Source organism: Balaenoptera physalus (genome assembly GCF_965194825.1).
Source record: "Balaenoptera physalus genome assembly, chromosome: 3".
NCBI lineage: Eukaryota > Metazoa > Chordata > Mammalia > Artiodactyla > Balaenopteridae > Balaenoptera > Balaenoptera physalus.
The window spans coordinates 123443244-123469954 of NC_138890.1; the positions used below are offsets into that span (position 1 = coordinate 123443244).

Sequence of the window (26711 nt, forward strand, 5' to 3'; positions counted from 1 at the left end):
AACAAATATCGTATATTAACGCATGTATATGGAACCTAGAAAAATGGTACAGATGAGCCAGTTTGCAGGGCAGAAGTTGAGACACAGATGTAGAGAACGGACATATGGACACCACGGGGGGAAAACTGCGGTGAGCTGGGGATGGTGGTGTGCTGAGTTGGGCGATTGGGATTGACATGTATACACTGATGTGTATAAAATTGATGCCTAATAAGAACATGCAGTATAAAACAAACAAACAAAACAACTAATACTAAACTTTCATTGGTTTATTTGTATGGAAATATGTTAATATAAATGTTTCAGACACTACATGAAATTTCTAAAAATCTTATATGTTCTGGTATAATGTTATAAGTCATAATCCTAGTTATTACTTTAAAATGTATATCTCAGAAATAACTAATTTTCTTATCAACTGCATTATTATGAACTTTCATCAAATCTTTAACTGTGGTCATTTTTAAGTCTTTTGTCATTTACAGACAGTTCTGGATGCACTCTGATGCTTTTGCAAATATGTTCCTATAAAAGGGTTTCATCTTCAAGAAATTCATGGAAAAGACTCTGACAAGTACAGGTTTCTGGTAACTGACTGTACTGCTGAACTGAATGAATAAGCATTTTCAGAACTCTAATGAAAAACTGATGAACTCATAAAAGTGCTAACAAAAGATCAAGATGAAAAAAAAAATTAATTACATGGGACTGAGTGAACTGATGATGAGTATAATTTTTGTGACTTTCTGTCTGAATTAAAAAAAAAATCCCACAAGGACTCAGAGGCAAAGAGCATACAAATCAATTTTCACTGCAAAGTAAAGGAGCTGTTACAGTGGAGGATTACTGGACTGAATGTCAATATTATGACATAGTATGAGTGTGTTTCATGTTTGGTAATTGCAATCATTGTTGCTTTTGTTGTAGTCATCCATGTACAATGCTTGGTGTCAGTCTATTTATCTCTTGTAAAAATAAAATACAGTGTGTGTGTGTAAAAAAAAATAAAAAATAAATAAAATAAAATAAACAGAGGGCACCTGGTTAAATTTGAAAAAAAAAAAAAAGTTGTGTCTAGATACTCTCAGAATGAAGTAAATTTCTATAGTGCTCTGAATTTTTTTGATAAATGAAATATATTTCAAATCTCCCAATTATTTTGAAAATAATAAAATATCACATCTGTAGAAAAGTTGAAAAGCAATTCAATGAACAGTCATTTACTCTTCACCAAGATTCTGCAGTTGTTAACATTTTATCACATATGTGCTCTCTCTTAGTCTCTTTTTATTTATAATTATTTAAAAGATATGAAAGTAAATAGCTTATATCATGATATCTCACTTCTAAATATTTCAGCTTATATCTTCTAAGAATATGACATTTTTCTAGCTAAGAAGTATTATCTCACCCAGAGAAATTAACATTTGTTCTGAAAAATCCAATGTACTGTCCATATTTAAATATCCCCAATTGACCCCATGATATATTTTATAGCAGTTTTAAAAATCTAGAATCCAATCAAGTTATCACGCTGTATTTGGTTGTTATGTTTCTTTAGTCTCTTTTAACTTAGAATATTCTCATCGACTCCTGCCTTTTTTGTTTTTCATGACATTGACTTTTTTTTGAAGATTCCAGGAGCTGTCTTACAGAATGTCCCACACTCTGTATTTATTTGATTGAATTCTCATAAGTACACTACTTTTAAACATTTTTGGCAAAAATACTACATAAGGTGATATTGTGTATGTTTTTCTATTTCAGATGAGGGGCACAACATGTCATGTTGTCCCTTCACTTGCAACTGTGATAACTTTAAGATTGGATTTTGCTGAGCTATCTTAGAGAAAACTCCAAAGAGCACGGCACCAAGCCTCCTAGCCATTTCCCTTAGCATGCTGCCTTTCCACAGCTCCCCACTGAGACATACCCCAGCTGACAATGCTGGGGACTAGGTAAGGCCATCCAGGCATGACCAGTAAGGGTACTGCTGGAGAAACTTCCTTTTGGAGCCACCAGTTTGACTAATGACAGGCTAAGCCAATCCATTCAAGAGAAAGCTTGACTGGCATTTTACCAAGAAAGGCACGTGTTAAGACTTATCCCCATAATACTAGATTCTTCCAGTAAAGATAGCAGGCCATGTACTGGCTGGTTCCCATTTCTGGGCATGACCAGGTAGGCAGTGCTAAACCCACTGAAGCATTATTACCATTGATTTTTGTTCTTTTAAAAATATATGCCAATCAACAATTTAAGCACCCAGATGACTGAAAGGCAGAGACCAAAAAAAAAAAAAAAAGAAAGAAAACAAAACTACAAAGATGGGAGTCAACATTCTGTGGGTCACTGAGGCAAACATATAACCCCTTTACTGCCAGTGATGTAAACATGTCATTCCAACTTCTATCTGGGAGTTACAGAAGCTTGTCATTTTATGGGTCCTAAAGCTGCATACAACTTTGCCAGAACACTCTTTTCTCTGGAGACAGTTCCCTTAGAGTTGCTCAGGAGGGCAGGCCCAGAGAATTTATCTCACTATGCATAATGCATTGAAATGGAAGCCAAGAAGAAAGATGCAACTGGTTTACTTCCATCTTTCTGGCAAAAGATGTACAAGAAGAACAGAACATTTCACTCCACTGGAGAGAATTCATCAGAATACACTTGGACAAAGTGTGATCTTCAGGTCATGTGAATGAGCACAGTAGAAGACAGGGTTGTGCCCTCCTGGGTTCTTCTTTTTTTTTTTTTTTTTTTTAAACTTTTATTTATTTTTTTTTTTTTTTAATTTTTATTTATTTATTTATTTTTAATTTATGGCTATGTTGGGTCTTCGTTTCTGTGCGAGGGCTTTCACTAGTTGTGGCAAGTGGGGGTCACTCTTCATCGCTGTGCGCGGGCCTCTCACTATCGCGGCCTCTCTTGTTGCGGAGCAGAGGCTCCAGACACGCAGGCTCAGTAATTGTAGCTCACGGGCCCAGCCGCTCCGCGGCATGTGGGATCTTCCCAGACCAGGGCTCGAACCCGTGTTCCCTGCATTAGCAGGCAGACTCTCAACCACTGCGCCACCAGGGAAGCCCCTCCTGGGTTCTTCTTGACAAACGGTGAACGAGCACAGCTGTCTGTCTTCCTCCAACTTAACATTCCTGGTGCTTTCTAAAGGTCTTAATTCTAAGTAGGATGAATCCAAGGAAAAGACTTAAGGGAGAAGGGGTTGCATTAGCAGTTTCACTGAGAGTAGCAATAATATCTGCACTTTGTAGCTGTATTAGTTTCCTATTGCTGCTGTAACATTTTATCACATATTCAGTTTCTTACAACAAGATAAATTTATTCTCTGGAGGTCAGAATTCCAAAATCAGTTTCATTGAGCTAAACCTAAGGTCAGCAGGGCTGGTTCATTCTGGAGCCTGTGAGGGCAGAATCTATTTCCTTGCCTTTTTCAGTCTCTAGTGGCCACTTATATTCCTTGGCTTGGGGCCACTTCCCCCATCTTACCATGCATCCCTCTAGTGTCAGCTTCCTTCATCAACATCATCTCTTCTGTAGTCAAATCTCCCTCTACCTCCCTCTTCTAAAGTCATTTGTGATTACATTTAGGGCCCACCCAGATAATCCAAGATAATCCTCCCATCCCAATACCCTTAACTTAATCACATCTGCAAAGCCCCCTTTGCCATGTAAGGTAATATTCACAGGTTCTGGGGATTAGGATGTGGATATCTTTGGGAGCCATTAACCAGCCTACCTCAGTACCTTACTACTATATGTACTTCACATGTGTGTGTCACTGGGTTCTCATAACAACTGTTACTGTAGCTGATTTTGTTATCAACTTCATTTTTAGGTGAGGAAATAGGAACTCAGAGAGTTAAGTGACTTATGTTCAGGAAACTAACGGAACTTAGATTCCAACCCAAGGCTTCTGATTCTTCATTCACTGCTCCCTCCTACTAACTCACAGTGAAAGGCAGAAAAATGCCGTGAGAGGTGGGGATTTCCAATAGGCTGGCATATTGATCCAGGTCAAGTCAGGGAACAGAATCCACACCTTAAACAGAGAGAATTTACTCTAAAAAATTAACCAGACATAGGCAGTCTTTGCTTTTCCTGGTAATATGGCAGTGTAAAAATTGTACAAGCTGCAGCTACAGAAAGTGATCCTAATAATCAAAGGAAAAAATTACGATTGTTCTACGAACATTAGAAATTTCTGTCAAAACATTAAAAAGTCTCTATTGTCAGTTGTAAATGTATAAGGAAATGAAAAACATACAAAAACTGATATTTACTTAGTACACTATAATTTAAAGCATTAGAAACATGGGGATTTAAAGTGTTTTATATCTTTGTAAAATTTTTTCAAGAACAATTTGTATAGCACAGGGAACTGTATTCAATATCCTGTGATAAATCATAATGGAAAAGAATATGAAAAAGAATATGTATGTCTATAACCGAGTCACTTTGCTGTACAGCAGAAATGAATACAACATTGTAAATCAACTATACTTCAATAAAATTAAAAGAAAAAAAGAATAGAAAAGGAGAGTTCACTCAGACAAGGATGGAGAAATAGGCAGGGGTCAGATCATGCCAGGTCTTACAGGGCACATGTGGTGGCTTTGAATTGTGTCCACTTAACTAAGGTGAACCATGTTTCCCAGAAATCCCTTCCTCGTATGGTTCTGGGTTATTTAGGCCACAAGAGAGATTTTGTGGGAGATTTGGAAGGCAGAAGGGAAGCACCAGCCATACTTTTCATGCACTGAAGGTTGGTGCAGGGCTTCATGGGCTGCGGCGGATCGCGCATGCTATCTTAGATCTACTAGCTCACCTCACTGGTGTGGGGCAGCACCTGAATCTACTGTTCCTCAGGCTCCTACCAGATCTCTTACTTCAGCTTCTTCATTTCCTAAGCCATGCGTGGACAGCTCCATGGCCAAAGTTGAAATTAGAGGTGGTGAGAGACAGACATGGGTTCCAACTTGTCCTTGTGGATTCTAGTTCATCCTTACAGGTTCCATTGTGTCCTTGCTCCTCTCCACCTCCTGCTGGCTTCCAATCACCAGCCTGGTTGATCTATGATCACTTCAGGCTCAGGACTAGACACAAAGACAATGGCCAACTCCATCATCTCCCACAATTGTGTAAGACCTACTCTTTCTAATAAATCACTTTCTTTAAAAAAAAAAAAAGAAGAAGAAGAAGCATTTGAACAGTGCTTGTCTTCTTCCAGTCTTATAATCTACCATACTGATCAAGCATCTTTTCTGTGCCTTGGCAAATTGTCATACTCATTTCTAAGTTTGGATCAGTTCTCAACATTTTACCTTTCATGCTTTCGATGTCATAAATTATCTCCTGGAGTTTCTTTACTGTGAAGTGTCTTGCCAGTGTCCTTTCCTCTGGGACATCTTCGTTCTTTAAGCCAAATCCACTTTTCTCATTTATTTGGTAAGTTTGCCCTCACTAACTTCCTCTGCCTACACAGCCAGTCTGTCAAAGGACAGCAATATCAGTGTTCCCTCCCGATGGTCAGCTCTTTCTCCTATAACTCCATTTCTGTCCAATCTAAATTCCCCTTCTAATGGTATCACTTTTCACTTTTTTGCTGCATTTTCATCTTTATTGGCCAATTCCCACTTTCAGTTACCTGTTTTCATCAAATGTCACGTGGGTCTATCACTGGGCATCGGAGAGACAACACAACCACATGCTTTGCTGTTTGTGTGTGTGAAGGGAGCAACAAGAGACATGGAGTGACCAATCAAATGGATTTGGAAAGAAATAATGTGATTGGTCACCAATCATGGTGCCCGTCTGTTATTTACATAGTGGTTTGTGGACTAAAGAGCTGGCAACAAATTCTGTATGTTATGCAATTACTCCTAGTTAATATATCACGGTAACTAAAATTTGACTGTGTTGTTGGGAAACTGGTGTTAGTTAACGAAACTGCGGTAACTGAAACTCATACCTATTGTAACTGTGCAAAGCAAGGACTCCCTGTGCTAGAGAAGCAAAGAGGCAAGAATTGCATAGTGAGACATTGTACAGGCAGTAACTGCAGGAGCAGCTGTTTTACCCACAGATGAGGAATAAAGGGAAATTTTGGTATTTTTAAAGTTTAGAGACTTGGAGGAGGAGCCCACGGAAACCGAAGGGCAGCCTTGAGGTTAATTCAACTGCTGCTGCTCTGAGTAAAGAAATGATGCTACAAGGACACAGACCAGAACAAGTAGCAGCGAAGAAACAGTAGGTTCCTTCTCCCTCCCCCAGCCTCACAGCCTCCCCTACACCCTTAGCAGCAGAGCCTAACTGGAGCCAGGAGATAAAGGAGGATGGTCTGTGGTTCACTGAGCTGCAGGCTCACGAAGCAGGGAAGAGGAGGGTGGGTCTGAGGCTGCGACACGAAGCTGCAGAAGCAGCAGAGGCCTGGGTCAAGGTCCTCTTGTGAGTGGCTCCTCCTTGTGCCTGTGAAGATGCAGGGGACCACAGAGAAGCTGTCACTGGAGCAGACTTAGGCGTGGGCTCAGCAGTGGCAGGCGGGGGCTTTGCTGGCCTCACTACCTGCAGGGGATGGCAACTGTGACATTTTAGTCCCATATGCAGTCTTGAGCCCAGGAGTGGCCGGAGAGGCGAGGCGAGGAGAGAACAGTGTATATGTTGACTCATTGGAAATAGGATTGTCAGACACAGCTGATAAGGAGAACCAGCACCTGCTAGACCTTCATCATGGTGCGCGGTGCCAAGAATGCTGAAGTGTCACCACTGAACACTCACACAAGGTTGTCGAATGCCCAGGGCCGATCCTGGGGTCTTATGCGGAAATGTCCCCGGCTGGACTTGGTCCCAGTACAGTGTCCCGGTCCTGGTGTCCTTTCCCTGGGTCTTCAAGCTTTTACTCAACGCTAATAACCAATGCTTCCACAGTTTTGCTCTTTTACCTCAGTAAGAATAATACAGATTTGGACAGAACTTAACATCTTTCAAAGTATTAAAGTTCTTGGGTTTACTTATTCCATGCAGCAACCCTGTGAGATGTGCAAACAGCAGTATTATTAGCCCCATTTTACTGATGCGGAAAATGAGTCTCTGAGGTTTCAAGTAAATTGGAGCCTGGACTTCTTACTCCTGGTCTCCTGCTCCTTCCTCTCTACTGAGTCACCCTCCAAAGGTTATCCAGATGACTCCCTCTGAAAACATCAGGGATGAGCCCAGAAGGGGTTAATTTCTGCAAGCCAGTTCCTCTGTCTATTCTCATTCTTCTCCAGGCAGTTCATCTGGATGAGAGCTCTTCCAAGCCAGAGATCCTCTGAAGTTTCATCGAGTCTATTGTAAATCCAGCCAGCTCATTTACATTGGTAACGGACTTTAAGAGATTGCTAGGGTTTGCTCCAACTATAGCATTTTTAAAAAATATGTATGTTGAACAGAGTTCCTTTTTTTGGCCTTCTTGAAAGGAAGAACTCTATACTTTAATATTTTTACTTATGCTGGAAGTAAGTATTCACATATTTTGAATGACTGATACTTGGTACATTAACTATGAATCATCTACATTTCTAGAACCTTATTAATTTCCAATAGAATTAAATTAGCCTAGTTCTTAATGAGCTATTATCAGTTGAGAGGATGTTTGCTCTGAAGGGGCGTATTTTCTGTTAGACAAATGTCCACACTCCAAGCAGAAACTACTCATGTGATCTTTAGTCATAACATGATGCTTTACAACCATTGGTCTAGCCCTATTCTGAGCATGGAGGAAAGAGTTTGGGGTCACCAAGTCAAAGTGATAGTCCTCACTTTAAGCCCCAGATTGTCCCGAAAGCACTTGGTCAAATTCCAAACAAGAAGAGAAGACAGTGATGACAATTGCAGAAGGAAGAAAAAAAAAAAGTAGCAAAATTATCTCTCTGTTCCCATGGGCAAAGAATGCCACAGGCTAACTTTTCCCAACAATTTAAAACCCACAGCTTTGCAGTTTCTGGAGACACTGCCAGGGTATCTTTGGCAGAGTCAGAAATAGAAGCCAGGTGCTGGCCCCTCATTTTAGTGCTGTCTTCTGTGTACTCGTACATGACACAGAGTCAGTCCTTTCCATGAGCTCCTCATGATTCTGCAAACATTGTGTCTGGAAGCTGCATGTTAACACGCATGGATTCTGCTGTATTCGATTCCTTTGGATACTGGAAAGCTTTCAGTCTGTCTGATGGAGCCCGCCCAGTGCGTGTTATACAAATCCTGCATGTGCTTTGCATTTATCACCATTCCAGGGGCATTTTTTTCTGTCAATATTTATGCTCCTGCAATCAGAATAATTGTAAAACAGAACTTGTTCTCAAATTGCCAGATCAGGCTTTTGCTGACCTAGACCTGAAGAGAAAGAAAATCTCCGTCTCCTGGATATTTGGGTCCTGAATAGACGCTGCTGCTGCACACTCCGTTAGGTCAGGTGTAAAGAGCAGAGGATGAAACTGTCTGCTAAGCAGGGCTTTAAGGAAGAGATTCCTCATATCTGCTGACAGGCAGTGGTAATTCAGAAGGAGGGTGTGGGGACAGAATCTCAATTTCCTGCTTCTCCTCCTGGAATGGTGATCACTGTTGAATGTTCTGACAGCATTTTACAGTTGCCATGTGCTTTCCTGCTTGTCACACGAAATGCTGGACGCTGCTATATACTGTTCCCATCACGATCACTCTCTTAATGGTAAAGAAGCTGGAGTTTTAGAACAGGCAAGAATCTGAGGCACTTTGGTCTGGTTCTGCATCTGAATAATCTCTTGGGTAGAATTGGCCAGAGTAAAACCTAGGTCCTTTTTTCCTATTCAAGACTCCCCCAGACATGCTTTCTGTAGGGAACTTTCCTTCTCTATGCTGATGACTTTTTTCTTCTTAATTACATACAGGAGTTATTCACTAATTTTGTTATCTGTGCAGAGTTGCAGCCTCACTGCGATCTGGGGCCCCATAGGGCAAAAGTTATACTTAAAATTTCTTTACGTGCCTCTTGCATAGTCCTGGGCACGTGGCAGAGGCTCTAGAAGTTCTAGTTGACAAGTGATGGATTGCTGGCTTCCTTGAAATTTCCATAATTTTCTCTCAGTTCCCTTCACCAAGTTCCCCTACTCTATTTTTATAGTTACTGCATATATTTCTCTATTTTCTTAGCATATGTGCTCTACTAAAATGTTTCTCTGCAATTTTGTACATTCATTGCTTAGCGTTTTGTAAAGTGTGTCTTTGATCTATCTGCTGCTATTCTCCACAACAATACATAAGCTCCATGAAGGAAAAAAATCTTTTTTCTAACACCAAAAAACCAGTGTGTGTCACACAGTAGTAATTCAAAAAATTCTTTTGAATGAATGATTGGATAATTTCTAAGTCATCCTAAAGTGTAAACTCATGACCTATAAGAGGAGGTGGAATAGCCTATCCACTGCTATTTTATTTTCTGGGTATCTGGTGGCCTTCAGTGGGTTAGTCAGCTAGTGAAAGGGTGGTCAGGTTCTTAGAGCCCTCTCTCCCTAGAGAATCCAGATATGGATTCAACAACAAACACATACACATACATACACATAAAGGACATTTACATTACCAGGGACAAACCCTAGAGTTTCTTCTGAGGACTAAAACCTATGTGCAATCTACAACGTTCTCTGAATTTCTAAACCATTTAATGTCACTGGTACATAGTATTGACATCAATAAAAATGCATGTATCCATTTAACAGTGTTTTTTTAATGCTCCCTTATAATCTGACAATGGTGATGCTTTCGTGAGCACTCCATTTAAAATGAGTAGATTCTAAGCAGCTGGACAATACTTCAAATTTCTGCAAGGCATCTGTCAACCATTCCAAATGAAGGGCAATTATCAAGTTATTTTTTCCCCACTTTGTTTTTTGTTTGGAATTTTGTTTTGAATTTTTGGGGGGGTTGGGGGTGGGGGAAGGAGCCTGCCAAAATTGAATTTAAGAGAGAGTTGGGTTATTTTCTCTGGCAAAATTTCATTTGGGTAAGGTCGGTGAATAGCACCTGCTCGTCTTAAGAATTTGCATGAACAGTACAGTTATGGATTTATTCCATACCTAATGTCAACACATTGTCTCAAAAAAAAATGCCCATAGGGAGGGTCCCTCATCATTTGTCATCTGGGGCCTGTCTGCTCTTCTAGCTACTCTTGAAGGCCATCTGGCTACTTAATAAAACCAGTACATCTCTTGGGTCTGTTCAGTGATGCCTACATGCAAGTTAGCTTTTTCATAGACTTTTCCATGTCAGTCCTGACAAGCGTACCGTGTGCTCCCCAGAAAATGTCCCTCGGCTCTTTTCTACTTTCTTTGCCCGGAGTCCTGGAAAGTGTATATAAGGGTCTTAGCGTGTATGAGCATAAAAATATCGAATGCGTAGTAATAACAGTGGGAAGAAGGTGTAATATTGTGTTCTTGGTCTTTTTCAAGTACGTTGAAAGCAGAGTCTGTACTTTTGTGTTTGTCTGCTTTCATACGAACAAGGCTTGGCTTGTGGTGGAGGTTGGCTATGGAGCAAGTAACTGGTTCCAAGGATGCTGCACAAAGCCTGACTGTATGGGCCTCTTAGAAGTTCCTGCAAAATCCCTTCCTCTAATTGGGACTACAGTCTGTCTTCAAGGCCCAGCTTGAGGCCCATATTTATTCAACAACAGTCATCAAATATTTCTGGATTACCTACCATGTGCCTGATAGTAGGCTAAGTGTCGGGGAGATAGTGAAAAATAAGACAGAAAATTTCTGGCCCTCGGGGAGCTTAAATTCTGGCGGGAAATGTGAAACAGACAAAATGGTAAATCAGCCAATAAATAGATAAGACAAATAAAGCAGGCACTACTGGTGCCCTCCTTTTCTCCTCTTCTCCTCAATTCCCCTTGGCATTCACCTCTACACACAGAAGGCTGTTTCCTGCCAGTACTTGCGACTCTGCCTGAGGGCTTTTTTTTTTTTTTAATGGTCAGGATACTGTGCTTGGCCCATGAATAGAGCAAGCTGGAAAAGCCAGAATGTTAAAACTCCTCAACCAATGGCAGACTGGACTCAATACATAAATACTCCAGCTTCCTTGCCATTCAGGTGGGACAACTCTGAGGTATGTTTTACACTGCTGCCAGCAAAAATTATGAAAGGTTTCGAAACGGGTGAAAGAGATGATTGGATGTTCTTTCAATGGAATTTGAGGTGTGGTCTGGCAACCCTTAGGGCTTTGTCTATTTTCTAAGGGTATGCAACTTGGATTGTCTTTGACTAGATATTCCACCAGTATGCAGAGACACACGTTAACTTGTAGAGCATTGACGGTAAAGCCAATGTTTTCCACTCCTGACAAAGTCAGTGGATTTTATCCAGCAGAGAATAAGTAAAATTTTCATTTGAACTTGTTGTAACATCTTACTGGTTTCCTTAACAAGTGAGGAGTTGAACAAAATCTTTGATACATGTTAATGTTTGCATGAGAGGTATGATTTTGCCTTTTGAAAAATTTCCCTCAATATTCCCTTCCAGAGCTCCCTGGCAGCACTGAACTCTCCTTGGATTCCTTCTTTTTCCTGTCTCACTTCCTCATTCTTTATCTCTGTTTCCTGGGATTACCTCCTAAAGAAAAAGTTTCTTTAACTCAGGGTCTGCTTCAGGGTGGACCCAAGACAACAAGTCAGTCCTACTCCCTGCATATTCCTAAAGTAGCAAACCCATTACCTCCCTGACCTTTTCTCCTGGAAAACCTACACTTCTCTGCAACCATTTGTGAGAAAAGGGGAAAGAATGTGCTGGCTACTTTAGAGGCTAAGGTACAGAGACAGAAAAACATGGGAGTCAGGAGGGTATAGCAGTAGGAGGTCAAACCACGGAGGACTTCGCGATGCAATGCCCCGTCCAGGACTCCGGAAATCTTCGGTGAAGCTACTAAACTTAAGAAATGTTTCGATGTGAGTCACTTTCCGACTTTGAAGGGGCAGAGCTTGATGTCTGGTGATGGTACAGGGACAGAACTGAAACCACAGGAATACAGAGGCAGAGAAAATAAGGAAATAATCTTCACTTGGGAGCCTCAAGTGCAGTGAAAATCTTTAAGAACAGGGAGTTCCTAAGAAACAAAAGTAGACCCTCTAGTTGGTTTGTGTGCATTAATTTTTCTTCCTCAAGAGACTTTAAGATGCTAGGACAGAGCTATATATATAAATCTTATTCTGACCCTTGTAGAGACTTAGCACAATGTGGTGGCCCTAGTCCTTGTTGAATTATAATGGGCAGTTAGAAATCAAGAGTTAGCAGTATTATAAGCCAGATTTATGCAGACAAACTAACAGGGAACCACCATTAACATATAGGGTCTATAATCTAATGCCAGGCAACAATTTGACAAGGTATAACTCAAGATAAAGGAGAGGGAAAAAGTACACTCATTTTGCCATGCAAACAGGTCACCTTTAAATGATTCATGTGGAGTTTCTAAAGACTCTAGGATTTTCTAAAAACCCTATATCAGTGTTCCATGGCTGCAGGCAAACAGGGGATGCTGGCAGACAGCAGTGTGATAATTGCATAACAAAGCCAAACTACCTAAAGGATGTTTGTTTTCTTATTTGCTAAGGCAGGCAGCAGTACCAAACCAATTTGTTTATGAAATCAATCACTTATAAGTCAAATAGAAACAGGGCACAATCATGGTTTACTACTTTGGATTTGGAATTACATCTGTCATACACCTGTTTTACTCATTCTGATCCTGCTTATGATATTGATAAACCATTACCAAGTTGGAATTTCTCCCAAGACTGAACATTTCGGAGTCCAGACTCTTTCTGCCTTGGAATAAAAGGCTGCCTAGAGAGCAACAGAACCTTAGGAGGATCTTGTTCTTAACAATATTTTCAGTAGGATGAAACATCCCCATCGATAGAGAAACATTTTGGTTTACAAATCTGTTTAGTCCTACTGTGGGTTTAAAGGTCCAGTAGTACTATTTGTGGAAAAATAAGGCAGACTTGAGAGTTGAAGAAATGTCCCACAGATTAATGGATAAGTATATAAGGAAGAAATTAGCTGGGTTCTCTTTTTCAGTTGGGTTGTTCTTTACTATGGATCTGTGTTGAGGAATCTCAAGAAACTAGGGAAAATATCTTGGCAAGACTGTACTCTACAATTCATTATAACATATGCTAGTTCTGGTTTCAAGAGCACTTCCTTTTTCTGGCGGATGCTGTGTCAAAATTAAGTGATTGGTCAGAATATCCAAGCAGGTGAAACATTTCACTAATATGGACCAATCGAAACCTCTAAGACCCAGAGAAGTGTGAATGTCTTAAAGCACCAGCTCCTAGTTCAGAACCCAGCATTAAATAATGTTCAATTAACCTTTGTTGAGTGGTTGACAAGCACACTCTTGAATCTGTTAGCTATGGGTCATGGGCATCCTGACCTAGTACACAGTCACTGTAATGCAGTCCCTGGACTAGCAAACGGGGAGGGAATGTTTGGAAAACAGCCAGCTTCATCGCCAAATAAAGAATCATCAGAAAGACCATTCTGATCTTGCACCAGGCTCTCCTGCACTCTGGCCTTCCTTCTGTCCCTCGAATCGCCATGCTCTTCTCGCCTCTGGATTTTGCATATGCTATTCCTGCTGCCCTGAATTGTATCCTACCTTCACTTCAAGATTCAGCTTGAGCATCACTTCTTCAAGAAACCATCTGTGACCTTCTCAATTAAGAGAAATCTCCCCACTATACAGTACACTCTCATAGCACTGAGCACCTATCCTCTGTAGCACTTGGCACAGTTGTGACCTTGATGTTTGAGCTATTAGTTGATGTCTGCCCTTTTCCGCCAGTAGCTCCATCAAGGCTAGAATTGTCTGCTTTTCCTCACCACTGTGTCCCTAGCACCTAGAAGATGGTGCCTAACACTTAGAAGATATTCAAATACTTGTTGAATAAATGGCTTAATCAGGCTCCCCATAAACCTATCCACCCCCATGTTGCCTTGATGCCCTTGAGAATCTTCCCAGATGTTGTCTTCCAATCTCCACTTCTCTTCTCTGCAACTGTTCCACTTCTGTGGACCCTTCACTTGGGGTTTCTTCAAAACTCTTTGCTCAAATGTTCTCTTGCTTTCTGAGTTCCTTTTGTCTACCACGAGCATAATTTCTCCTCTGCTCAAGGGAATGGTGTTTGCGGCTAGTGGTGACTGGCCAGGTCAAATATCAATCAGACTTTGAATTTAATTCCCCTTCAATTCGGAGCCCTGCAAATACCCGCAATATCTGTCCCCTTGCCCACCCTGCCCTCCAGTCTGAGACCCCAGTGATGGTTCAAGAAGAATCCTCCTCCCAGGGAAGCTAGTTTTAAATCCTTCCATTTTTTGTATGTTGCTCCTGAGGTCACTATTATCCTTTATTTGGTTTATAAGAATCACTACAAAGAAGATCACTCACTGCCTTTTCCCCAGGGACTTGAAGGGCCCTTACCAGGCATTGAAATAAGAAAGTGTCACGTCTATCTAATGACTCAAAAATTATATCTGTGCCATGTGCAGGAAGTAGAAAATCAAAAGTTTGGGTCCATCTAATTCCCCTGATGTGTGCACAGAAGCAGAGGCACTGAGAATTGCCAGTCAGCGCCCAGGCCCCCGGGGGAGAAGGAGGGGCACCTCTGATCCATGGGTGCATCTTCCCTTTGCAACTTTCCCTAAGTTCTACATTTGGACAATCTACCTTTCTAAGGGTCTTCTTTATGATTGCTATTTAATGTCAGTAAGCAGCAAGGGGAAAGCAGGTCTACCAGGTCTTTGCTGCTGCAAGAGTAGGTCTGGCAAACCTAAACTGCTGTGGGAACAGCTATGGGTCCTTATGAGAAACTGAACCTGAAACATCAGTATCAAAACCCTATGCCCTCTGATATTCTCCTTAGGCATCAAGAATGGAATTTCTCCTGCTCCTTCCTTGTTGCCTGACTATCTGGCAGGCTTAGGTTCTTATGCAATGGGTAAGTGGGTAGGGGGAGGAGGAGGAGCATGACTTCTATATTTACACAAAAGGCCACTCTTCACTTACTGGTCCAGAGCTAGAGCTGAATTATATAAACATGACTTTGAGACAGAATGGCAGGTGAAAAAATCACATTCTTACTGATTGGCAACCCTCTCTTCACAAATGGCAGAATAGCTGGCTATAGTTAGAATTATTTTTCTCTTATTTCAATATCTTAGAGTTCATGTTTAACAAGATATGATAAAATATCTAATCACTACTAAGTATTTATTTATTCCATTTTTAGTAGGTAATAAGTTGTATGGCTCTATGAAAAGATAGAGGGAAAACACTCCATTCAATCTCTGCTCCCATTTGTTTAGTTGTCACTCTTTCCCATGATTTGTTTGACTGCTTTCTGAAGACATCATTTACTTTATCCCTATTCGCCCCATATTTCCTACAAATAGGAAATTATTGCCATATTTCTTATAAACAGGAAGGACTTTATTAGATTCGAGTTAAACATTTAGAGACAGTATATTCCCTGTGCCATCAGTTACTTCATATTGCACTCCAAATGGACTGCCCCACCATTAACGATGCTAGATTGAGCACCAGTAACAGTCCGATCCTTCCATTGCTAAGTTCTTCCCTTCAAGAAATATAGTGGAATTTTGGGCACCATACCAATGTCTAGTTCCTCATCAACCATCCACCTGATGATTTCAAACTCAAGATCTTTGGGACATGGTGGCAGATGGAGAAAACCCATCCCTACTGATTAGCAGTGAGTAATCTGCCTGAATCAAAAATTTCATTTGTGGTTGCACGATCATTTTTCTAAACTTATTATTCTTTTCATATATATCAATTGCTATTCTTCTGTAAAGTAGACCTCTCCCTTACTAACTGGAGCTGTTTGGTAAACTCAGAATACAATTTCTTTGAGAAAGACAGGATAAATGCTCAATTTTCTCCTTTTAAATTACAAATTGTCAAAGTTGATTTGGTTTAACAGTCCCCTCAAATAGTGACCAATATATTTTTTCCGTCTTTCTTTTTGAGCATTCTTGCAGATTCATGGATTTTCATAGATTCAATATAAGTTACAAACAGTATTCTTTCTGATGCTCAAATTGTCATATCTTTGGCCAGTTGGAGCCTCAACAACTAGATTCTATACCATTTAATAGGATCTCATTAATCTGTGAAAACTTTTTTTGTTTATCATTTGTGGCCTCCCTGCCCTAAGATATTTCTTAAAAGATCTTGGCTCCCTTTAGGGGGCAATGATATTAAAAACCAAACTCTTGGCATGAGGGGCATGTATGCTCCCAAGGTGACCTTCTTTCTAGGCAACTTCAGTGCTAGATAATAAATAACATGTTTTTTTAAACTACTAGTTCATGTTGATATTTCTAATTTATTTTTAATTTTATATGGTTGTTACTTAACTTCTTTAATTTTATAACTAAAATTTTCTTTCACACTACAACATTTTAATTCTAACAACATTAATAAAACTACTGAATGTTTTTTAAAATTTATTTGTGGGTGTTGTGTACAGAACATATCCCACTAAAAATATACCTTCTGACCCATTTTCCTCCCCCCCCAGTGGTAATCATTTTTATTAAATATTTATACTACCAAAGAATAAAGGATTCACCAGAAAAAGCTGTTCCCCAATTTTTTTTTGTAATTATAAGCAAATACATATATATGTTCTTATCATCCTACTTTCTCATACAAATAGTAGCAAATAAATAACTGTTATATTCCTTGTATTTTTAATATACAGTGTCTTAGAGATCTCTGCATCTTAGTACACAGCAGTCTAATTTGTCATTCTTTCCCCCCCCCCCCCAACGGCTGCATGTTACTACATTCTAAGAATGTATAATACTTTACTCAACCAAATACCTTATTGCTGTCACTTGGGTTTGTAATAGCAACCTTTTGCTATTATAAACAGTGTCACAATGAATAATCTTCTCTATATATCATTTTGCACTTGTATGGGGGTATCTGTGGGCAAGATTCTTAGCAGTGAGATTTCTGAAGCAAAGAGTAAAGGCATCTGTAATTTTGATAAATCTCACTATATCTCCTTCCTTCAAGGTTATTCAGGTTACTTCAGTTTTACATCTCCATCTGCAGTGTATCACAGTGCCTATTTCCCAACAGTCTCACCAATACAACATGCTTTTTTGGGGGTATTTTCCCCTAAACTTGTAAGCATAAAATGTGATTGCAGTGTTAATTCGCATTTCTCTTATTATAAATGAGTAAGCATCTTTTCATTTGTTTAGGGCCATTCATATCTCTTCTTCTGTGTGTGTGAACTGTTTATGCCCATTTATATTTATTATCACTGAAAAATTTCACCTTGATTTCTAGATGCTCTTTGTGTAATGAGAGAGATTACCCCTTCATCTGTGATATGAATTGCAAATACTTTTCCAAGTTTTGTCTTTGCTTATGGCGTTTGTTTTCATGCTGAATTTAAAAAAAACAAAAAACAAAAAACAAAAAACTTACATGGGTAAATTTACAATTTACAGTCTCTCTCTCTCTTAATTGATTCTGGATTTCTAGTTAGCCACATAAACATACTTGATTCCAATTCCAATTTTTATGTGTTAATAAAATTTGAGGGAAGAAAGTTGTTTCATGTTTAATTTTTGCCTGGACCTTTCTTATCAATATTGCTCCACATTTTATGTGGTGATTTAAAAGAATATCATGTGTTAAACAAACCCTGTAGCTTGGAAGGGTAAAGGAGTCACAAGAGAGTGTTGTGTCCCACAGAAGATGATACGAATAATTCCAGATGTTTGTGGGAGGACCCAGAGGTTGCCTATAGAAGGGATGGCAAAATAGGAAAGAAGGGTGGAGCTAAGAGTCAAAACATGACTCCAAATTTAATCAAACTCTTCTCCCTTGATTTCTGCAGCCTCATTCTCTCTTGGTTCCCCCATGCTTTTCTTTCTAGTCTTTCTCAGACTAACACACTAGCCCTTCTCCCTGAATAATCTTACCAATCCAAAAAACCCCAAAATTGTACTTCTAGTCCAGACTTCTTTTCAGAGATCCAGACCTGACTCTACTTGCCTGCAGAAAGCCCCATCTGAATGTCCCTGGGTATCTCAAAATTCACATGTAAATAAACTGAATTTATTATTTTTCCACTACACTTCTTGCTTCTTATATATCTTCTTACTCGGGTTACTATTATCACCAACTGTTCTAGTCACCCAAGTCCCAGACCTGGGAGACAGCTGAAATCCTTCATCTCACTGTCATTCAGTTCCATAAATTCCTCTCCTTAATCTCAATCTTCCCTCCCCTCTAACACACCCCCTTTCTTAGTCTATTTCCTTTTCATTCTCCATGCAAATCTTGACAAGACATTGCTTTTCTTAAGATACTTGTGTGGCTTTCCTCTGACTGTAGACTAAAGACCAAATTTCTTCAACTAATATATGAATAACAATAAGTTTACATTAGTTGAGAAGTTATTTTGTGCCAGCCACTGTTTTAATCTTCACATGTATTATCATATGTTATTTCATTTAGTTTTCACAACAACGTTATGACATACATACCATTATTAGCCCCATCTTACTTATGGGGGAACTGAGGAACTTGCCCTAGGTGCCATGGTGAGTAAGCAATGGAATAAGAATAAGAAGGCAACAACAAGGTTCTACTGTATAGCACAGAGAACTATACCCAATCTCCTGGGATAATCCATAATGGAAAAGGATATTTAAAAAAGAATGTCTGTATGTGTGTAACTGAGTCACTTTGCTGTACAGCAGAGATTGGCACAGCATTGTAAATCAACTAGACTTCAATACAAAAGAAAAAAAAAAGAATAAAAAAGCAGGCTGATTGCAGAGTTATTCTCCCTCCCTGATGACCCCTTGCTGACTTTTCTGGCTTCATCTTCTGCCATCTTCTTTGTTTCATCAGAAACTCCATTTTCGTGGCCCTGTCTTCAGAATTTATCATATTGTTTCATGCCTCTCCACCTTTGTACATATGGGTCCCTCTGCTTTCTCTCCAAATCTCCTCCGATTCCCAGGAAACTCTTATACATCACTATACCTGAGAAGCATTCCACGATCCTTTCATCATCTTACTAGGTAGGTTTGATTTTGACTTCCAAAGAGCTTTTCAAGATGTCCCTCTCATTTATCCCTACTAGTATGGTACCATTCTGTGTTTCTACTATGGCACTCGTCATAGGACCTTGCAACAATTTTGTATGTATGCACCTTTTTTCATAAACTCTAAGTTCTTGGAGGGCAAGAACTATGTCCCAATAAATATGTTCAATGCATGTTTACTAAATAACTAAATGAATGATAAATGTTGACCATCATCTCACAGCACTAGATATGAGGTTGAATCTCCCCTCTCAACTTCCAAAGCTATAAATAAAACTTTCAATAGCACCTGGAAAATTGCAATACTCCCTCCAATTGCCAATGTTATCCCAATCTCCACATTTCATTTTTTTCTACAGCATTCATCTTACCTTTGAGGAAATGGTGTATTTTTTTTTTTCTTTCCTTCATTTCAAGTGATGTAAATTTACTCCAAAGATCCCTAGATTTGACCATTAATGAAAAGATAGTGCTAATCCATGAGTAGGGGTAAAAGGAAAAGTCAAACTATTCAAGCCCGAGGGCAATTTCCTCTCACAACAAAGTCACTTTTAAATATCATTACTTGATTTACTTTTTGCAGAAACATCTTTGGACATACTGTTCTATCCGATACCCTGCCAAATAAATCAACCTATTCCCTAACTTTTCCCCTTTCTAAGCATTCCTTCAGCCTGCCATCATCAGAAAACACTACTCTGCACAATGTCTCAGGAGGTAGGGGTGGATGGCATCATCCTTGTCATTTTAGGAGTGGACAGACCCAGCACAGAGACTAAGCAGCTTTGCCCAAGGCCACAGGACAAGTCAGTACCAGATCTGGAAGCTGGAACACTGGCCCTCAGCCCTGGATTCAGACTCGAGGTCATGTTAACCTAGGAATGCTTTTTCCTTAGTGTCATGCTCTCCCGAAGATAAGAGGGTGGGGAAACAATACAGCTATTAAAGAAAGGGTCTCTTTCCTTATTGCCAAAGCCAACACAATTAAGAAAGTTCTCTCTAGTTAAGCTACAGAGAAAAGAGATGCGTGTGCTCCACTTTTGGTTTTTTGCTTTTGTTTTTGCTTTCCCCACAGAATTGACACCTCATGGTATTGATCCTCTTAAAAGCCTGTCCCTAAACATAAACTTTCCAGTTTGCCCTTGGGAATGTTTGAATTCGGAGCCTTCAAAGGGGGGATTGTTGGGTTCTGCACCTTTACCCTCCGTCAGAGAAATGATCCTTGGCCGCTCCCTAAGCCAATGTTCCGCCTACCAGCCGTTTGCACCTTTTTTCTCAGATTCGAGGAAGGTGCAAGCGGCTCCTCTCTGTAGTTGCTCTGGGGACAGGGGCCCCAGCAGCCTGTTGAGGAGGAAAGTATTCCCAAGAGCCATTTCTTGGCAGGCAGCAAAATTTCCATAAAGCTCTTAAATATAATAAAATGCAATTAAAGTGCCACGTTGAGTTAGCTCCCTTTGAAGTTTCACACTTGCATCATAAACCAAGTCATAAACCAGGATTCAAATTGGAGATTTTATTCCTTTTTACAGATTAATTCTCATTAATTAACTACTTGACCCCTCCTGGTGCAGAGAAGTAAGTATCTGGTACACCATAATTTGCTCTGATAAAAGGTAGTAAAAGATGAACTCACCACTGAAATGGAACTCTCACACACGGAGTGTCACTTTGTAGCCAGAGCAAATTAGAACCTGCGTTTAGAAATCACATTCTCACAGACTCATATAACCTCAGAAATATGAATATATCCTGCATTTTTTGTCTTTTTTTAAATCACTGAGGCTTTCAATTTTTATGCCAAGTGGTCGGTCCTCTGATGAAAAAGGTGGCTCCGTAAAGGCAGGTTTCTTGCTAACCTAAACTGTACAGATCTCAAAACCATAGGTCCAGCCATGAGACACGCTATGGGACAGGGTTTTTATTGATTGTTTGTTCGTTTTGTTTTTGCACTAGCAAGGAGAAGTAAGGTTTTAAGGCTTCATTTCACCTTATCATGCAATTTTACAAACCCATTAATAACCACATGGACAAAGAAGGGTTTTCATCAAGACTTGTAAGAATTCATTAACTCATGGGTTATATCACAAAGACTGACGACCTGTGACTCATACTCAATGAAAGCTACTTTCAATGAACTCTCACTGAGTTCTCAGGGCTGAAAATAACTTGCTTTGTGTGCAGGGACATTTATTTGTGTCCTGCACCCCCATGTGTGTTTAGGCTGTCTACAAGTAGTTTATGTGTTCTTTCTCCCTGAGCTGTAGAGACTGAGGTAACTGCAAGGACAGAAGCACCTCAATGGAGTGAAAGGATTAGCAGAGGATTGCTCAGAGGACCAGAAATGAATGACTGGTGTAAATAGGCAGTCTAGGAAAGGCCTTGCGTTGACCTGAACTGATGTTTAAAAAAAGAGGACAGGGGCTTCCCTGGTGGCGCGGTGGTTGAGAATCTGCCTGCCAATGCAGGGGACACGGGTTCGAGACCTGGTCTGGGAAGATCCCACATGCCGCGGAGCGACTAGGCCCGTGAGCCACAACTACTGAGCCTGCACGTCTGGAGCCTGTGCTCCGCAACAAGAGAGGCCGCGATAGTGAGAGGCCCGTGCATCGCGATGAAGAGTGGCCCCCGCTTGCCGCAACTGGAGAAAGCCCTCGCACAGAAACAAAGACCCAACACAGCCAAAAATAAATAAATAAATAAACACTTTCAGTTCAGTGTTTACGGTCTCCAAAAAGCAATGTACCCAAGAAGCTTTACAAAAAAAAAAGAGGACAGAAGAAAGTATGACTGGTAATGAAAGCCACAGGTTTTTTAATACAGATTTTTCTTAACTTTGAGAAAGTGGTTGGGCTTGAACAGGAAGAAGAGACACAAGGGAATGGATCACAAAATGATGCATCAGCAGTGTTGAAAATTAAGTACCAGAGTTAACCAAAGAATAATTCGACCCGATCGACATTTTATGGTGCTTTCGTGTCGAACTCCTATTATGCCAGGTCTCAGCGATGAGAAACTTTGACCACATTCAAGGAGCTACTGGGTTCATTAGATGACCACTGCGTCATGAAGGATAATGATCTCTATCTAGTCAGAGAAAACCAGGTGGTCATTGTAGGCAGATCAATGTCAAATTATGTCAAGTAGCTTCACATATGCTATAAGAGGATATTTGGAAGATAGATTAGTTACCCATTCTTTGGGTTGTAAATAGCAGATGCCAATTCTAGCAAATTTAATCATAAAAGGAAACATTATTATTATTATTATACAAGACTAACTCATTGGACCCACAGGTAAGCATATAGCCAGACTTTAAAAGGGAGACCTTGGGAATCCCAGAGGCATCCTCTCTCCAACTTTTATCTCATTTATGTTTCTCCCAATCTATCTGCTTGTTTTGTACCTGCAGGCCAGCTTTCTCTCTTTCCCAATGTGGTAGAAAATTCTATTCTTTCCTGTAAAACTCAATAGCCAAAAGTTTACAATGTTATATCTCCTTTGTCTAGGAGACCAGCCTGACAGGTTTGAATATAAATTCTCAAAGGAGAGTTTCTAATTGGTTCAGGTTGAATCAGGTACCCACTGTTGCCCAATCAACAGTGCCTGAGGGTTGGTGTTGGGGACGTGGTGAGGTTGGAGTGAGGTCATGATTCAGCTGCGCCCCTTGTAAGAATGTGAATGTGGTGTTGGAGAAGAAGTAGTAGCTCCCAGAAAACAGGGCCAGAGTGAGTTAGGTTGGTCAGACAAAACCTAGGCATGTACTGCAAAGAAATAAGATAGATAAGAGGACTTAGGACAGATAGATAAAGTAGGCTAAACAGGAAAAAATGATGCCCATCTATGGAGAAACTATGTAAAGAAAATTCTAGAAAGGGCTTGATAAGATTTTGTGGCAGATGCATCAAGGCAAACAGTTTCAGAACATCACCATTTGAGTTGGAAGCTTTGTTCTTGCCACATTTATGTTGATGTTATGAACTAAAAACACAAAGCAAGATAATCAATGTCGTAGCAGGATGTCAGAGACAGATTCAATGTTTCCATACGTTTCAGCAGGTAAAACCTGGTTAATTCATCTTATTTAGGGAAGGGGAAGAGGTGGTAAAAAGCAAACGGATGAAGACTCTCCTTTCACCCCTATTTTCACTGATTGCAGAGTCATTTCTCAAAATGTCGCCAGAGCTCAGGCAAAGGAAAGCAATTGTGAAGGCAGATGTGTTTACTGAGAAAATGAGTCTGCTTTTTCACTCACCATGTATGCAATCTGGCTGAATCAAGTATTTCACAGGGCTATGTGGCTATGTAAATGGTTTCCCCACAAAGAATGCCAGCTTACCCCGGGTAAAAGCCTACAAAGCCAATGTTCTCATAAAGAGTTGTAAAAATTAGTGATGGAAGAAATTTATGAGGTCATCCTCCCCTTCCTTCTGCCATCCAGGAAAGAACGTTCCCCAAAATGGTCCCTGGTGAATCTTGTCTAGTCATTCTTTGAATAAGAATAAAAAGAACATTTTAAGGCGTTCTCGGATTGTATACAGGAGATGCACAAGGCTGTCTGTTGTTGTAGTCAAATTCAACCACTTGCTTGGTTAAATTGAATCTCATTTTTCTTTTTTTTTTTTTTTTTTTTTTACAGAAATTGAATTCGGCATTGACTGTGAGCACAATGTGAGCAGCAATCCCACTAGTGGGCATATACCCAGAGAAAACCGTAATTCAAAAAGACACATGCACCCGAATGTTCATTGCAGCACTATTTACAATAGCCAGGTCATGGAAGCAACCTAAATGCCCATCAACAGACGAATGGATAAAGAAGTTGTGGTACATATATACAATGGAATATTACTCAGCCATAAAAAGGAACGAAATTGAGTCATTTGTTGAGACGTGGATGGATCTAGAGACTGTCATACAGAGTGAAGTAAGTCAGAAAGAGAAAAACAAATATCGTATATTAATGCATGTATGTGGAACCTAGAAAAATGGTACAGATGAGCCAGTTTGCAGGGCAGAAGTTGAGACACAGATGTAGAGAACGGACATATGGACACCAAGGGGGGAAAACTGCGGTGGGGTGGGGATGGTGGTGTGCTGAACTGGGCGATTGGGATTGACATGTATACACTGATACGTATAAAATTGATGCCTAATAAGACCTGCAGTATAAAAAAACAAACAAACAAAACAACTAATACTAAACTTTCTTTGGGTTATTTGTATGGAAATATGTTAATATAAATGTTTCAGACATTACATGAAATTTCTAAAAATCTTATATTTGTATTTGTATGGAAATATGTATGGAAATATGTTAATATAAATGTTTCAGACATTACATGAAATTTCTAAAAATCTTATATGTTCTGGTATAATGTTATAAGTAATAATCCTAGTTATTACTTTAAAATGTATATCTCAGAAATAACTAATTTTCTTGTCAACTGCATTATTATGAACTTTCATCAAATCTTTAACTGTGGTCATTTTTAAGTCTTTTGTCATTTACAGACAGTTCTGGATGTACTCTGATGCTTTTGCAAATATGTTCCTATAAAAGGGTTTCATCTTCAAGAAATTCATAGAAAAGACTCTGACAAGTACAGGTTTCTGGTAACTGACTGTACTGCTGAACTGAATGAATAAGCATTTTCAGAACTCTAATGGAAAGCTGATGAACTCATAAAAGTGCTAACAAAAGATCAAGATGAAAAAAAAAATTAATTACATGGGACTGAGTGAACTGATGAGGATGAGTATAATTTTTGTGACTTTCTGTTTGAATTAAAAAAAAAAAATCCCACAAGGACTCAGAGGCAAAGAATATACAAATCAATTTTCACTGCAAAGTAAAGGAGCTGTTACAGTGGAGGATTACTGGACTGAATGTCAATATTATGACATAGTATGAGTGTGTTTCATGTTTGGTAATTGCAATCATTGTTGCTTTTGTTGTGGTCATCCATGTACAATGCTTGGTGTCAGTCTATCTCTTGTAAAAATAAAATACGGTGTGTGTGTGTGTGAAAAAAAAAAAGAAATTGAATTCGGCATTGGCTGTGAGCACAATGTACAACTGGAAAATGAGGGTGAGGGGGAAGGGAGTTGCTGCAGTCCTACACAACAGCAAATGACAGAAAACAGTGAGGAAGTGTAGATTATGCAAATGTTCCTCTGAAAATCTTGAGAGATCTTGGAAAGCTTGACAGTGCATGGACATAGAGGTAGGAGTCTCTAGACACATTTTTGTGTGTGACAGGCCTGCACACCAGGAGATCTCACCCTGCCTTATTGACTGGGAGCCTGACAGGGATCATGTGATGTCAAGGAAAAATGTTCTCAGCTCTTTCTTCCATACATTAAATGGAGAAGAACAGGCTTCCCTTTAACCCTCAGCATTCAAATCCCTCTTTTATTTGCTGAACAAGGACTGAAGCTGGAACAGAGGGGCTCCAGGGAACACAGTGAGGGAAACTTATTCTCCTTCAATATACTCTTGATCCCTTTTTTAGCTGTTTCTGACAAGAATGAACATGACTACCATTCTACTAGCTGGTCAGGACTCCAGGACCAAAAAGTCATTCTTGACTTTCCCCTTAGTGATAATTGGCCTCTTGTCCATCTGAACTAACATTTTATTCCTTATCCAACATTCTGACACCCTTTTCCCCATGCCCTCATTCTCTTGACCCAAGAAAAACCCTGATGATATATTTTAAAAACAAGCCACAAAGCATTAGGGAACAAGACATAGTTGAGCAGGAGAAAAGATTAGAGCAGGAAAAACCAAACCAAAACACAGCGTAGGAATCTAAGTCACTTCTTTCCCGTCAGGGGAGTGACACATCCCCACAAGCCAAACAGATTGTACGTGACACTCCAGTGTGTACTGACTGCCTGTCTGTACTCACTTTGTTCAGGGAAGGGATGGCCCCCTGTGTGTTTTGGGTTGTTCACCTGGAAGAAAACAAAGCAGGGGACCCTCTGCTCAAAGCCTTTTCTGGGGACCACATTGCGCACAGAAGCTCTTGATTCTTGGCTCCAGCCTGAGATAGTTACTTGCTGGAGTTGTGCGGCAGTAAAGAGTCATAAGGAAACAAGAAGCCTTTAGGGAGCCCCAAATGTCCATTTTACCTTTTCAAAGGAGGTGGCAATGATTTTTCTGAAGCTTTTTTGGGGCCAGTGATTTTGACGGCCTACAGAACATGGCCAAAAGGCTCTCTCTGATGGATGGGTGTCTGAGACAAAGGCAGCAGAACCATTTTTTATTGCTGTGGTAAAGTATATTACTTACATACCACAGGAAAATAAAGCCCATGCTCATACAAAAAGTCTAAAAGAAGAGCACAATTGGAGGCAAAATGATAGTTTACCTACTTCTCCCACTCAAGAAGCCTCTGCGCTAATGGGTAATTATGGAAGGAAGCCCTTCTCACATTTGCAAGGATGGGTGCTTGCGAGGCAGGAGCAGACAAGAGGAGGCTGTTATGGCAACAGTGTGCATACTCACCTGCAAGGGTC

At 40.0% G+C, this 26711-nt stretch overlaps 1 long non-coding RNA gene across 1 annotated transcript; it reads left to right on the forward strand.

Moving 5' to 3' along the window:
- The first annotated feature begins 1876 nt into the window (after positions 1-1876).
- Positions 1877-25232, forward strand: LOC309658640. The gene is made up of 2 exons (XR_014262347.1): positions 1877-2722; positions 3079-25232. It is a non-coding gene; the product is annotated as an uncharacterized lncRNA (long non-coding RNA).
- Positions 25233-26711: the final 1479 nt, after the last annotated feature.